General features: G+C 44.0%; 1 protein-coding gene across 3 annotated transcripts in view; it reads left to right on the top strand.

Annotated features, from left to right (window-relative positions):
• The first annotated feature begins 335 nt into the window (after window positions 1-335).
• The window catches only part of SMARCA2 (SWI/SNF related, matrix associated, actin dependent regulator of chromatin, subfamily a, member 2), a 266,143-nt gene continuing 252,230 nt past the window's right edge, over window positions 336-14,248 (top strand). For 2 of the 3 annotated variants that reach the window (XM_040357235.1, XM_040357243.1), the window contains exon 1: window positions 340-559. The gene's annotated coding sequence lies outside the window, so the exon portion shown is untranslated. Of the gene's footprint in view, window positions 560-14,248 lie in introns of all 3 variants that reach the window. The other variant, XM_040357227.1, reaches the window with a different exon arrangement.

A 14,248-nucleotide genomic window follows, 5' to 3' on the forward strand; every position in this document is an offset into this window, starting at 1 on the left:
CTGTCTGCGCCAGTTTATCTCTGTACGCCAAAAGAAAGTTGGCTCAATTTTCTTAAGATTCGAACAGTTAGTATTTTATATTAAATGTGTTGCATTAAATACACAACAAATTATTTTGGCATTCAGTGTGGCATGTGTTTCATGAATACCTAATAAGAGAGTGGATTAAGGGCAGAAAAGTGGCGCAGCGGCTATTGAATGCAGGAAAGAAGACATGTGTGAGTCTATGGAAGCAGACAGAAAGTTCCAGGGCTTGTGAGGGAAGTGTACACTAGTTAGAAAGTCTTGCCCCTTCCTCCATAGTACAGGCAGACAGGCCGCTGTATGGATTGTGTGTAGAGTGGGGGGGAGGCCGTGCTCTCTCACACACACACTTGTGAAGCAGAATCAGGAAGTCAGAGGGAAAACACACAGACATGTTTGATCACGATGACATGACGGAGGGGAGGAGGAGGAACAGGAACAGGGCCTGAATCTTTTACCTCGTACTACAACACCCACACCACCGATTCCTCCCCCCCTCCTCCCTCTGCTACGCCCGGCCGGCGCTGCTGATCAGGTAAGCGGTGTGTTGTGCTCGGTCTTGCCGGCCCAGCCTTGTCGAGTCCCAGGCAGAGCTGCCATCGATCGGCTGGACAAACTTTCCAGAGAGAAGGGGAGGGAATAAACATGGCTCCTGTGATTGCTTTCCCCAAATCTTCCCGTCTCTCTGTGTGTGGAGACTGAAGAGGGGCCGCTCAGCACACTGTACGTATGGAGCTCAGCACAGCTTCTGCCTGCCTGTTTACCATGGTCTGGATCAGGGGAGGCCGGGGACAGAGCTGGCTGATCCTTCTCTGTACACATGGGGAGATATGGCTCAACCTTCTACTGTAACTAGGGAGAGATTTGCGAGATCCTATGTTATCTACACTACTGGGGGAGCCTCCTGTGTTCTATACACTGCTGGGGTGATCTGTGTGACCCTACTGTGTATACTATGGGGGGGGATCTATGATCCTACTGTGTACGCTACAGGGGGAGATCTGTGTGATCCCACTGTGTACACTACAGGGGGAGATCTGTGTGATCCCACTGTGTACACTATAGGGGGGAGATCTGTGTGACCCTACTGTGTACACTATAGGGGGGAGATCTGTGTGACCCTACTGTGTACACTATAGGGGGGAGATATGTGTACACTATAGGGGGAGATCTGTGTGATCCCACTGTGTACAGTATAGGGGGGAGATCTGTGTGATCCTACTGTGTACACACTATAGGGGAAGATCTGTGTGATCCTACTGTGTACACACTATAGGGGAAGATCTGTGTGATCCTACTGTGTACACACTATAGGGGAAGATCTGTGTGATCCTACTGTGTACACACTATAGGGGGAGATCTGTGTGATCCTACTGCATGTACACTTTAGGGGGAGATCTGTTTGATCCTACTGTGTACACTATTGGGGAGATCTGTGTGACCCTATAAAGTTATATACACTACTAGGGGCATCTATGTGATCCTTCTGTGTTGTATACACTGTTTGGGATATCTGTGTGACCCACCTGTGTACACTGTTGGGGCGACCTCAGTAAAATTCCTGTGTTGTATACACCAGTTGGGGGATCTGCGTGGCCCTCCTGTGTTGTGTATATACTACTGGAGGGACCCTTTTCTGTTGTATACATAACTGGGGAGATCTGTGCGATCTTCCTGTCTTGTATACATTACTGGGGAGACCTGTGTGATCCTCCTGTCTTGTATACATTACTGGGGAGACCTGTGTGATCCTCCTGTCTTGTATACATTACTGGGGAGACCTGTGTGATCCTCCTGTCTTGTATACATTACTGGGGAGACCTGTGTGATCCTCCTGTCTTGTATACATTACTGGGGAGACCTGTGTGATCCTCCTGTCTTGTATACATTACTGGGGAGACCTGTGTGATCCTCCTGTCTTGTATACATTACTGGGGAGACCTGTGTGATCCTCCTGTCTTGTATACATTACTGGGGAGACCTGTGTGATCCTCCTGTCTTGTATACATTACTGGGGAGACCTGTGTGATCCTCCTGTCTTGTATACATTACTGGGGAGACCTGTGTGATCCTCCTGTCTTGTATACATTACTGGGGAGACCTGTGTGATCCTCCTGTCTTGTATACATTACTGGGGAGACCTGTGTGATCCTCCTGTCTTGTATACATTACTGGGGAGACCTGTGTGATCCTCCTGTCTTGTATACATTACTGGGGAGACCTGTGTGATCCTCCTGTCTTGTATACATTACTGGGGAGACCTGTGTGATCCTCCTGTCTTGTATACATTACTGGGGAGACCTGTGTGATCCTCCTGTCTTGTATACATTACTGGGGAGACCTGTGTGATCCTCCTGTCTTGTATACATTACTGGGGAGACCTGTGTGATCCTCCTGTCTTGTATACATTACTGGGGAGACCTGTGTGATCCTCCTGTCTTGTATACATTACTGGGGAGACCTGTGTGATCCTCCTGTCTTGTATACATTACTGGGGAGACCTGTGTGATCCTCCTGTCTTGTATACATTACTGGGGAGACCTGTGTGATCCTCCTGTCTTGTATACATTACTGGGGAGACCTGTGTGATCCTCCTGTCTTGTATACATTACTGGGGAGACCTGTGTGATCCTCCTGTCTTGTATACATTACTGGGGAGACCTGTGTGATCCTCCTGTCTTGTATACATTACTGGGGAGACCTGTGTGATCCTCCTGTCTTGTATACATTACTGGGGAGACCTGTGTGATCCTCCTGTCTTGTATACATTACTGGGGAGACCTGTGTGATCCTCCTGTCTTGTATACATTACTGGGGAGACCTGTGTGATCCTCCTGTCTTGTATACATTACTGGGGAGACCTGTGTGATCCTCCTGTCTTGTATACATTACTGGGGAGACCTGTGTGATCCTCCTGTCTTGTATACATTAATGGGTTCAGTACAAGATTAGGAAAGAGGGTCTGTTTAACTCCTCCAGTGCTGGCATGGCATTCATCTACTCTCCTGTGCTTTCTAGAAGATTGTAATTGACAGCAGCTGCTCATCCAGAAGCACTGGTTCTCAGAGGTCTGGCTGTACGCTATCTGAGAGCTGATCACACATGGCAGCCCCAGTAAAGTCACATGTGGGAATGCATTGCTAGGACACCATTGACTCCTCTATGGGGTCAGTTGAAGAGATCTATGGATTATCCTAAGATGTTGTTATTATTATTATTATTATACAGGATTTATATAGTGCCAGCTTACGCAGCGCTTTGCAACTTAAGGGTAGACGGTACAAATACAATACACTTTAATACAGTAGGAATCAGAGGGCCTTGCTCCTTTGAGCTTACAATCTAAGATGGATCATCATGATTTAGGTAGCCTTGGTATTTGTTTTTTTACAGTGTAGAATGTAGGTGATCCTGAGTCCATTCTGTGGAGAATGCACAATAATCTACCCGTATGTATTGTATAGTTTGACATTATATAGGAAGCCTGCTGTGATGGAGAACCCGACCCGCTACCAATGGGTCTCAAGGTGATGACAATGAATGTGAGGTTCAGCCAGAGGTGGCTACAGAAACCAGAAATATATACTTGTCACGTCTGGGTAGTTATGATTTTATTCTCTGGTATTTGGACAATGTAATACATTTAATATACCAGAATGTTGGTTTTGAGGAGCTTGCACTCTGTGAGATATAACAAGCAGTGGTTCCCATTGTGACACTACAGGTCCCAGCGTGTGCACCTTGTATTTCACAACTTCTGTCTGTCACAAGGGGCTAGATGGGTTGTATTCCAACATTACATGCACACATTCTGGTATACTAAAGCCTTGTACACATGGGCCGAAAATATATATATTAGTGTGTACAAGGCTTAATTCTAAGACATAAAATTGCTCCTCCATGTAATAAAGCCGTACCAACCCACAGATGTGAAGTACAGGGTACACATGCTGGGACCAGTAGTGCCACAATGGGAACCACTGCTTGCTAAACCTCAGAGTGCAAGCTCTTTAGAAAAATGACATGTCACACAGAGAAAACATTTTGTTAGTACAGTAAAACCTTGGTTTGCGAGCATAATTCGTTCCAGAAACATGCTTGTAATCCAAAGCACTTGTATATCAAAGCATTTTTTTTACAGGGTATAAAAGAGAAGAGAGGCGGCTCTAAGTGTAGCAATAAGTTGCTAAATGTTGTACCTTCATTAAATGTAACCATATTGCTACACTTGGAGGCTCCTCTTTTTTTTTTTTTTATACTCAGTTTTGACATATACTCTTATATCAAGACATCGCTTGTATATCAAGGCAAAATTTATTAAAACATTTTGCTTGTCTTGCAAAACGCTCTTAAACCAAGTTACTCTCAAACCAAAGTTTTACTGAATAAGGCATTCAAAGCTAAGGTTTTTCTGTGTGACCTGGCACACACTGTGAGGTTTAGCAACAGGCGGTTCTCTTTGTGGCACTACAGGTTCCCAGCGTGTGTACCGTGTACTTCACAATGTCTACCTGCCATGGGGGTCTAGGTGGGCTGTATTTCACCTCAGAAAAGCTATTAGAGCTTTAAAGTGCGTGTTTTTCCAGTATATGACATAGCATTTCTCTGACTGACTCGTTGTGGCACTACAGGTTTCCAGCATGTGTACCGTGTACTTCACAATGTCTGTCTGCCTGCCATGGGGGGGGGGGGGGGGATCTAGGTGTGCTGTATTTCACCTCAGAAAAGCGTGCATGTTTTTTTTTTCAGTATATGACGTAGCATTACTCTGACTCGTTGTGGCACTGTGGGTCCCAGGCTGGCCACGGCTGCTGTATTTTAATGCTACCAAAAACGATAATTGTAGTTTTGGGAGGGTTTTTCTGTGACAGAGCATTGTTCTTTAGCATGCACTCTGTGTATAGCCACCGTGTTCTCACTGTGGCACTGCAAGTCCCAGCATGTGTACCCTGTACAACAGTTTGTTCTTCACTGTTACATAGAAGAGCTTGCACTCTGACATTAAGAAAATATGGGGGCTGCCATCCCTGGCTTGTGCCTCATAAAATGTTAGCTGCTCATTCATTAGCTTCAATACGTTTTGCAGAACTGACCTGAAACAAGTATGTAACAGATGAGGAATGTGGACTTTGCTATGACTTTCTAATCTGCATGCTCATTCCAAGTTGGTACCCATAGAATTAATGTGGCCAGGGAGCAGGCAGTAAATGTTCTGAGGGGGGTTTGAGCAATGGCAGCCCCTGCGTGTCTGTCAGTACAAGGTCTCTGGCTCTCGTCGTGGCACTGCAGCTAGAAGTGTATGTAGACCTTTCACTGCATTGTCACAGCTGCCCTGTTTGGAATATGTTACTTTAGCATAGTAGAATCTTTGTGTTTTGTACATTTTTTTTTTCATAATACTTGTTTTTGTTGGGAAGAAGTACAACTAATGCAGGTGAACAAGCTGTTTTCTATTCATGGGCACATTAGTGTGCAGGCATATGGTGCTGGGTGATAGAAGTGCTTTATCACAGGAGCTTGCAGTCGGTTAGGAAGAGGCTGTGTTGATGCTAGCACGTGTAAGATCATGAGGCTCAGTGGCGTGTGACATGCAGCAGGGCTTTGATTGGTCAGTTCTGTTTCTATGCTTCCAGGTCAGGTAGGGCAGATTAAGACATGATTACTAACATGCCCCACATGGATAAGTAAACTCTGTGTGTGTGTAAGCTTATCAGGTGCAACGACTTTACCTGGGCACTTCTCGGTTGTTTGCAATAAGTTGTGTTCTCAAACCATTGTGTTCCCTCACAGACCAACTCCTATATGAATATTGATATACAGTATGTATTGTGCATGATGGCAAACTTTATTTATTCTCTCCTTTTATTCGGTGTCTTAGACGCAATACATATATAAAGACCATATGCAAAACTACCTATACATCATCTTCTAATTTCTATGACGTTCCACATAGACCCAAAACTAACCCATGCACCCCCCCCCCCAAAAAAAAAAAGTAAGTAAATAATACGTACCCACTTCTACAGATATATTCATACCTTCCTTTTGTGTTTGTCTCCTTAAAGAGGAAGTAAACCCTCCCAAAAAAAACACCCTGCAAGAGAAAGACATAATGAGCTAGTATGCATAGCATACTAGCTCATTATGAATGACTTACCTGAGATCAAAGCCCCCCCAGGCGACCCTCACTCACCTCCTCCGTCGCCGCCATGATACCCGGAGTGACTTCTGGGTATCGTTGTGACAAGCCGTAGCATCGATGACGTCACTCCTGCGCATGCGACGTGATGACATGATTGCCTTTATTAGCGGCACAATCAGTGCGCATGCGCCGTAGACATCAGTGCAGTCTTTTCTGCAAATATCTCCTAAACCGTGAAGGTTTAGGAGATATTTCTTGTACCTACAGGTAAGCCTTAATCTAGGCTTACCTGTAGGTAAAAGTGGTCTGTAAGGGTTTACAACCACTTTAACAGTCCGTGTGTGTGTGTGTGTGTGATCAGGGTCATTTGGGTAGTTTCTGTTGCCATTATGATTTAAAGAGTGAACACAGTTGTTTGATAATAAATGGCTTCAGCCAAACGCTAACCATAAGGGCCCTTTCACACGGGCGGATCAGTAATGATCCGCCCGTGTGTCCGTAAAAGCTCAGCGGGGATCCTCCGTAAAATCCCTGCTGAGCCGTCGGCTGACAGGGCAGTCCCCACACACTGTGCAGGGACCGCCCTGTGTTTCCTCCGCTCTCTCCTATGGGGGATCGGATGAACACGGACCGTATGTCCGTGTTCATCCGATCCGATAGACAGAAGAAAAATAGGATTTTCTTCTGTCCGAAAAATCGGATCTTTGCGGAGGCGGACAATTACGCAATCACATAGGGACCAATGTATGTCCCATTTTCATCCGCAACGGATGGATGAAAATGCGGACATACGGGTCCGCATGTCTGAAAGGGCCCTTAGTGAAAGAAAAGTTTTTTGTTTTATCATTCATATTCTCTGAAAAATTTCCCAAAAATTATAAATTCTGCCAGGGTATGTAAACTTATGAGCACAACTGTGTGTGTAATATATATATCTATAATGTATGTGTCATGGAACAAAAATGTTGGCATCTCTGTCAGATAATGCACCCCTAGCCCGGAAATTGTTGCAATTGCAAACATTTAGGCATTCTCATGTTTATTTCTTTGTTTTGTATTGGTATGTCAAAGGCAGAGAAACAAAAAGCCAAATCTGACAAATTCCACGCAAAACTCCAAAACAGGACTAGACATTATTATAGACACCCTCCATTTAATATTTGGTAGCTCACCTCTTGGAAAAAATAACTAAAATCTATCAAAAATCAAAAGTAACTATCAAGGAGTTATTTTTTTGGGCCACTTTTCTTTCGCCAGCTGCTCCAGGTCTCTCAGATTTGAACGATTCCTTTTCCCAATTGCTGTTTTGAGATCTCTCCACAGTTGCTCAATGGGATCTAGATCTGGACTCATTGCTGGCCAGTTCAGTACTCTCCAGCACTTTGTCTTAAACCATTTCTGGGTGCTTTTTGACGTGTGGGTTGGGTCATTGTCCTGCTGTAAGACCTGTGACGTCTGACAGAGACCCACAGAGCCCTCTGATGTGGCCCTCGACCTCCTGTTCTGGGATGAAATGGAATACTGTTATTAACCACTTCTCGCCTGGTCAATAGTCAATTGACGTCCGGGAAGTGGTTGTGAAATCCTGACTGGACATCTATCGACGTCCAGCATGATAACATGCCGGCCCGCAACGCGGCAATCGGTGAAGCGGGGTGTCAGTCTGACACCCTGCATCTCCGATCTCGGTAAAGAGCCTCCAGTGGAGGTTCTTTACCACATGATCAGCCGTGTCCAATCACGGCTGATCACAATGTAAACAGGAAGAGCCGTTGATCGGCTCTTCCTTACTCGTGTCTGTCAGACACGAGTAGAGGAGAGCCGATCTGTGGCTCTCCTGACAGGGGGGGTTTGCGCTGATTGTTTATCAGCGCAGCCCCCTCTTAGATGCCCACACTGGACCACCAGGGAAGCCCACAGTGGACCAACAGGGAAGGGGGCAACAATATAAAAAAAAAGAAAGATTATAGATGCCAATCAGTGCCCACAAATGGGCACTGACTGGCAACATGGGCACTGACTGGCATAATATGGGATAAAAGTAATGCCCAGCAATGCCATCAGTGCCACCTCTCAGTACCCATCCATGCCCAGTGCCCATCTGGGCCACCCATAAGTGCCTAGGAGTGCCTGCCAGTGCCACCTCATCGGTTCCCATCAGTGCCGCCATATCAGTGCCCGTAATTGAAGAAGAAAACGTATTTACAAAAAAAATTACAGAAAAAAATAAACTTTTTATTTTTTTTTCAAAAATGTTGGTCTTTTTTTAGTTGTTGTTGCACAAAAAATATCTGACAGAAATGCAGGGGTGCCAATATTTTTGTCCTTGACTAAAAAAAAGTAAATAATAAGTTCCCACTTGTACATACACTATATTGCCAAAACTATTGGGAGGCCTGCCTTTACACACATGAATTTAAATGGCATCCCAGACTTAGTCCGTAGGGGTTTCATGTTGAATTAGCCCACCCTTTGCAGATATAACCACTTCAACTCTTCTGGGAAGGCTGTCCACAAGGTTTAGGAGGGTGTCAATGTGAATGTTTGACCATGTACAAATGGCATCATGAAGGCCAAGGAACACACTAGACAGGTCAGGGATAAAGTTGTGGAAAGTTTAAAGCGGGATTAGGTTATAAGAAAATATCCCAATCTTTGAACATCTCACGGAGCACTGTTCAATCCATCTTTCGAAAATGGAAAGAGTATGGCACAACTGCAAACCACCAAGACATGGCTATCCACCTAAACTGATAGGCCGGACAAGGAGTACATTAAGCAGAAAAGCAGCCAAGAGGCCCATTGTAACTCTGGAGGAGCTGCAGAGATCCACAGCTCAGGTGGGAGAATCCGTCCACAGGTCAACTATTAGTTGTGCACTCCACAAATCTGGCCTTTATAGAAAAGAGGCAAGACGAGAGCCATAAGAAGTCCTGTTTTCAGTTTTCAGTTTTCAAAAGGCCATGTGGGGGACACAGCAAACGTGGAAGTAGGTGCTCTGTTCAGAGGAGACCAAAGTTGAACTTTTTGGCCTGTGGTGGAAAACTAACACCCCACATGACCCTAAACAAGAGCCATCGGAATGGTCTATAGAACAAAGCATATTCATGTATTAGAATGGCCCAGTCAAAGTCAAGACCTAATTCCAATTGAGAATCTGTGGCAAGAGTTGAAATTTGCTGTTCACAGAAGCTTTCCATCCAATTTGACAGAGCTTGAGCTACTTTGCAAAGAAGAATGGGTAACAATGTCACTCTTAGGCCCGGTTCAAACTTGTGCGAGTTCATAACGAATGCGATGCCTCAAAAACACTTTGAATTTGCATGTCATCCCTAAAGTCATTGTTTTCAATGACGGTCGTTCACATACATGTGTTGCGATTCCTCTACGAATGCAATAAAAAAAGGGTCTTGTCCGACTTTACTGCGTTGCGAGTTTAGTCTCCATAGACATCAGTGTAAATCGTTCTGGAATCGCAATGATGGTTCAGATATGTGCAAATTCCACCACGCGATTCTCCACAAAAAAACAGGAAGTACACAGGAAGTTATGTTTGTTTTGTTGTGATTAGCTGTCATTAGTCATGGCACAGATGGGCTGTGATTGGCCCAGTTTGTACCATGTGATCACATTGACCAACCACAGCTAGCAACACAATTGTATACACTGGATGGCTTAATTGGTTACAGCGGTCAAATGGTACCAGCAGCAGGCCGGTTCAGTGATTCAGTGGACGCACCTGATGACAGATAGTTTTGCTGCACGATTGGGGAGGAATGTCGCATGACATCAGCTCAGATCAACGAGAGGTTCCCGCTGGCACTATCTTGCCATACGCCAGGCATTAACCAATTAGACACTTTTTGTTTTTACATTATGATTTCATTGGCTAGAACATTAATCACAGCTATGTCTCACTCCTGAAATTCACGTTAAAAATCTGTAAATTTGCGGACAAAAAAATGACCAAATTCACATCGCATCAGTGTGAACCGGGCCTTAATGTGCAAAGCTGGTAGAGACATCCCCAAAAAGACTTGCAGCTGTAATTGCAGCAAAAGGTGGTTCTACAAAGTATGCATGCCACACTTTTCAGATATTTGTAAAAAAAAATTGAAAACCATTTATCATTTTCCTTCCACTTCACAATTATGTGCCACTTTGTGTTGGTCTATCACATAAAATCCCAATAAAAATACATTTATATTTTTGGCTGTAACATGACAAAATGTGAAAAATTTTAAAGGGTATAAATACTTTTTCAAGGTACTATATTTGGATTAAGTAAAATATATCCAGTAACGAATGTATACTGTAAGGGTTATACATTTAACTGGAATTAAATGGTATTCAAGCTTTTGTTTAAAAAAAATAATAACAAACATGTTATACTTACCTGCTCTGTGCAGGGGTTTTTACCCACAGTAGGCTTTCGTGGTTGGGTAGGGTAAACGTTGTGAAAATGGATGTCCTCCCCTGTTTTCTTTACTTGTTTCAAACAATTCCTACTTTCGGGAGCTTTAATAATTGTTTTCCTAGTTCCTCTGGAATTCGACGTGTCCTAGAATACGAATGGGGACGCTCTCTTCCGAAAGCCCAAGGTGGCTTGAGAGTTCCTGATCTTTTTACCACAAGGCGGCGGTGCTCACCTGTATTCTAGACTGGTTCCACCATCCTCCTCCTAAGCTATGGGTTCAACTGGAGGGCCTTATGAACCCCTATCGTGCTCATCCCTGGATCCCTTTCACATACCACAAGGGCACCTCTATTTGTAGTGACCTTTCTCGCCAGACAATCCTCATGTGGGATCGAGTCTCATCTGCCCTGGGCCTCTCTAAAACTATGGGACCCATGACTCCATTCTTTGGGTCTCTTTTCTGATGGCCTTGCATGCAACAGGCTTTGAAATTTGGCTCAAACAGGACCACAGGAGACTCACCCAAGTTCTCCAAGCAGATCCATCTCTAACAACTAATCCTTTTTTAATACCTTCAACAAACCAATCTCAGTGGTTATAGAAGCAACAAATCGTGTCCTATATTCGCTCTTTCCCTTCAACATCAGAAATTCCAATTTTGAAGCTATGCTGTTACAGGTGAACCCCCCCCCCCCCCAAACTCATGTCATATCCCAAATCTACTCTATCCTTCTACATGCATCCTCTCCAGATCTTCTGCCCTACACGTGGGTCTGGGAATCAGAGCTTCAACACACTGTTTTTTTTTCTAACGGGCAAAAGTGCTTCATCATGACCCACAAAACATCTCTAGCCACTAAACACCAACACCAAACGTATAACCGGATAGTTTAGATGCCCATCGCTTTCTTTATCGTTTCAAGCCGTCACTACCGGATACATGCTGGCGTTGTCATGCCTCTAAGGGCAGTATGATTTACATTTGGTGGGAATGCCCCTCCGTCCAGAAATTTGGGCAACTTAGTTTTGGTTTGTATTGTACCCTGATGGCGACCTCTTATTAAACCTTCCCCACGAAATGGCTCTATTATCCTTGATACCTGGACCCTTCAAATCTGTTGAGATGTCTTGTAGAGGTCGACCGATATATCGGCCGTTTTTTGGCACTTTTTAATTAATCGGCCGATTTTGTTTTAAAACAAAAAATTTTAGGTAAAAAAATACACTTTAATGAATAAAAAAAAAAAGCGAAACTAAAGTTAGCCCGTTTTTTTTTTTTTTTTTCTTCATCCAAAAGTTTTGATTACCTGTTTTTTTGTGCCTGCTTCCTGATTCCCTTACCGAAGATGGCTGGGGCAGCAGAACCTGAGAGCCGAGGGAGAGATCGGCTTCAGGTGCCGACATCGCGGGCGCCCAGGACAGGTAAGTGTCCGTATATTAAAAGTCAGCAGCTGCAGTATTTGACTTTTTTAAATTTTATATTTTTATTTTTTCGGCGGAACTCCGCGGGCAGGCACTATTCGGCTGCTAGCGGGGCGCTTATAACCCAGCTAGCGGCCGATGAAGAGGTTAAATGCGCCCATGTTTAGCAACGCTGCAGAAGTGCTTAGCAGGCGCTTCGGCAGCAGTGCCCATTAATTTCAATGGGCAGGAGTGGTGGTGGAGCGGTATACACCGCTCCAAAGATGCTGCTTGCAGGCCCTCAGGCGATCACACAGACTGCAGGGGAGCCATTTTGCAGGCACTTTACAGGTGCTATTTTTAGCCCAAAAGCGCCTGAAAAACACCCCCAGTGTGAAAGGGGTCCAACTGTTAGATTTTATGAGATGAAGGGGAATTTTTTTTTTTAAATCGGCCTAACAAATCGGCATTATATATCGGCCGCCGCAGTTTCTAAATATCGGCATCGGCCAGAGAAAAACCCATATTGGTCGACCTCTAATGTCTTGTGCCATTTTCTGACCGCAGCCAGGACGCTTATCCCACCTCGCTGGAAGTCAACAGATACCTACACTGGGGGCCATGAAACTGGATTCTATAAGAGACCTCGAATGACTCTTGGTCCATGTTCCGATACTCTTTTGATTTTCTAATATGGGCCGCAGGCAACACAGACTCCTCATCCACACCTCCGTGACGGAGTGTACCCTTCTTTTTACTCTGTTCTAACTTGCTCGTATTTCAATATAAACCCGCTCCTTCACTTTCCCTAAAACCCCCCTCCCCTATGATCCTATTACACACATGTAACAAGGCATCTCTGAAATATACTATGCAATCCCCCTCAGCATACATGTGGTGTTATTATGTCAATACTAATATGACTTTACAGTTTATCATTCTTGCGTGGATATCTTTGACGCTTTAACTGTGCTCATTGCTTATCTACTTGTGTTTTATCTTCATAAACCATATATATTCACTATTTTCTAACTCTGTGTGACACAGTGTGAATTCCTCTATACTTCATGATACCTGACTGCTCTATATCCACCATTCATACACTGCTTTAAACCCGTGTGTGAGGATGAAGAAATTGATACCATTGAATGGCCCCCCACGCTCACCTGACCTAAACCCAAAAGAACACCTCTGGGACATTATGTTTCGGTCCATCCGGTGCCGCCAGGTTGCACCTCAGTCTGTTCAGGAGCTCAGTGATGCCCTGGTCCAGATCTGGGAGGAAATACCCCAGGACACCATCCGTCGTCTCATTTGGAGCATGCCCTTATGTTGTCAGGCATGCATACAAGGCCATACAAACTACTGAGGACCATTTTGAGTTATTGCAATGAAATTTCAGCAAAATAGACTAGCTTGCTGCATAATTTTTTCACTTCGATTTTCGGGGTGTCTTTGAATTCAGCCCTCTGTAGGTGGATAATTTTCATTTCCATTAAATGATGTGCCATCCTTTCATTCCTAACACATTACCCAGTCCATATCCGTGTTCCTATAGCCCTGATGAAGGGGCAATTTGTGACCCCATGAAATGTAGTGGATGTCGTCTTAGTTGTTTTTTTTTTTTTTTAACTGAGGGCTATGAAATCTTTGAACTTTTTACCTTTTATCTTGGGTCTTCTGTTGTATTTTCGAGCTTTGAGCTGTTTCCCTATTACCCATTGGATCTGATCCTTGTTTTATGTGAGTAGCCAAGCTGGAGCCAGTGAGTTCACTCAAAAAGTGCTCTTCTTCAAGCCCAACAAATAAGTATTTAAGGGAAGTGTATGTAAAGGGCCAATGACTAATGCCCCATATACGCGATCAGAAAATTGGAGAAAAAATACAGCTTTCAATCGATTGTACGATGATCTGTTCATTTGTACACCGCTTTCGTCCAAAATAATTCAAAGGGACAAACGCGAAAACTTTTCTTGTACGATTTTTGTATAATCGGTTCAGTTTTCGCCCAAAAATATAATGCAAGTACATTACAACACGTTACATCAGAATTTTTTATTCTGTCGTACAAGAATTTTCGTAACTTTCGAAAACCTCTTTGTTCTCGATATAAAAGCATGCAAAAAAAAAAAAAGGGAGATCAATCGTCGGATAATTTCATTGTGTGTACTAGGCTTTAACATTTGAAACGTCCAGTATTTTGTCCAGAGAAGGTGTTTGTGCCTTGACTAACCAAAATGGTTTCTGAAGACTGAACTTGTTTG

Source organism: Rana temporaria, chromosome 1 (assembly GCF_905171775.1).
Source record: "Rana temporaria chromosome 1, aRanTem1.1, whole genome shotgun sequence".
Classification (NCBI taxonomy): domain Eukaryota; kingdom Metazoa; phylum Chordata; class Amphibia; order Anura; family Ranidae; genus Rana; species Rana temporaria.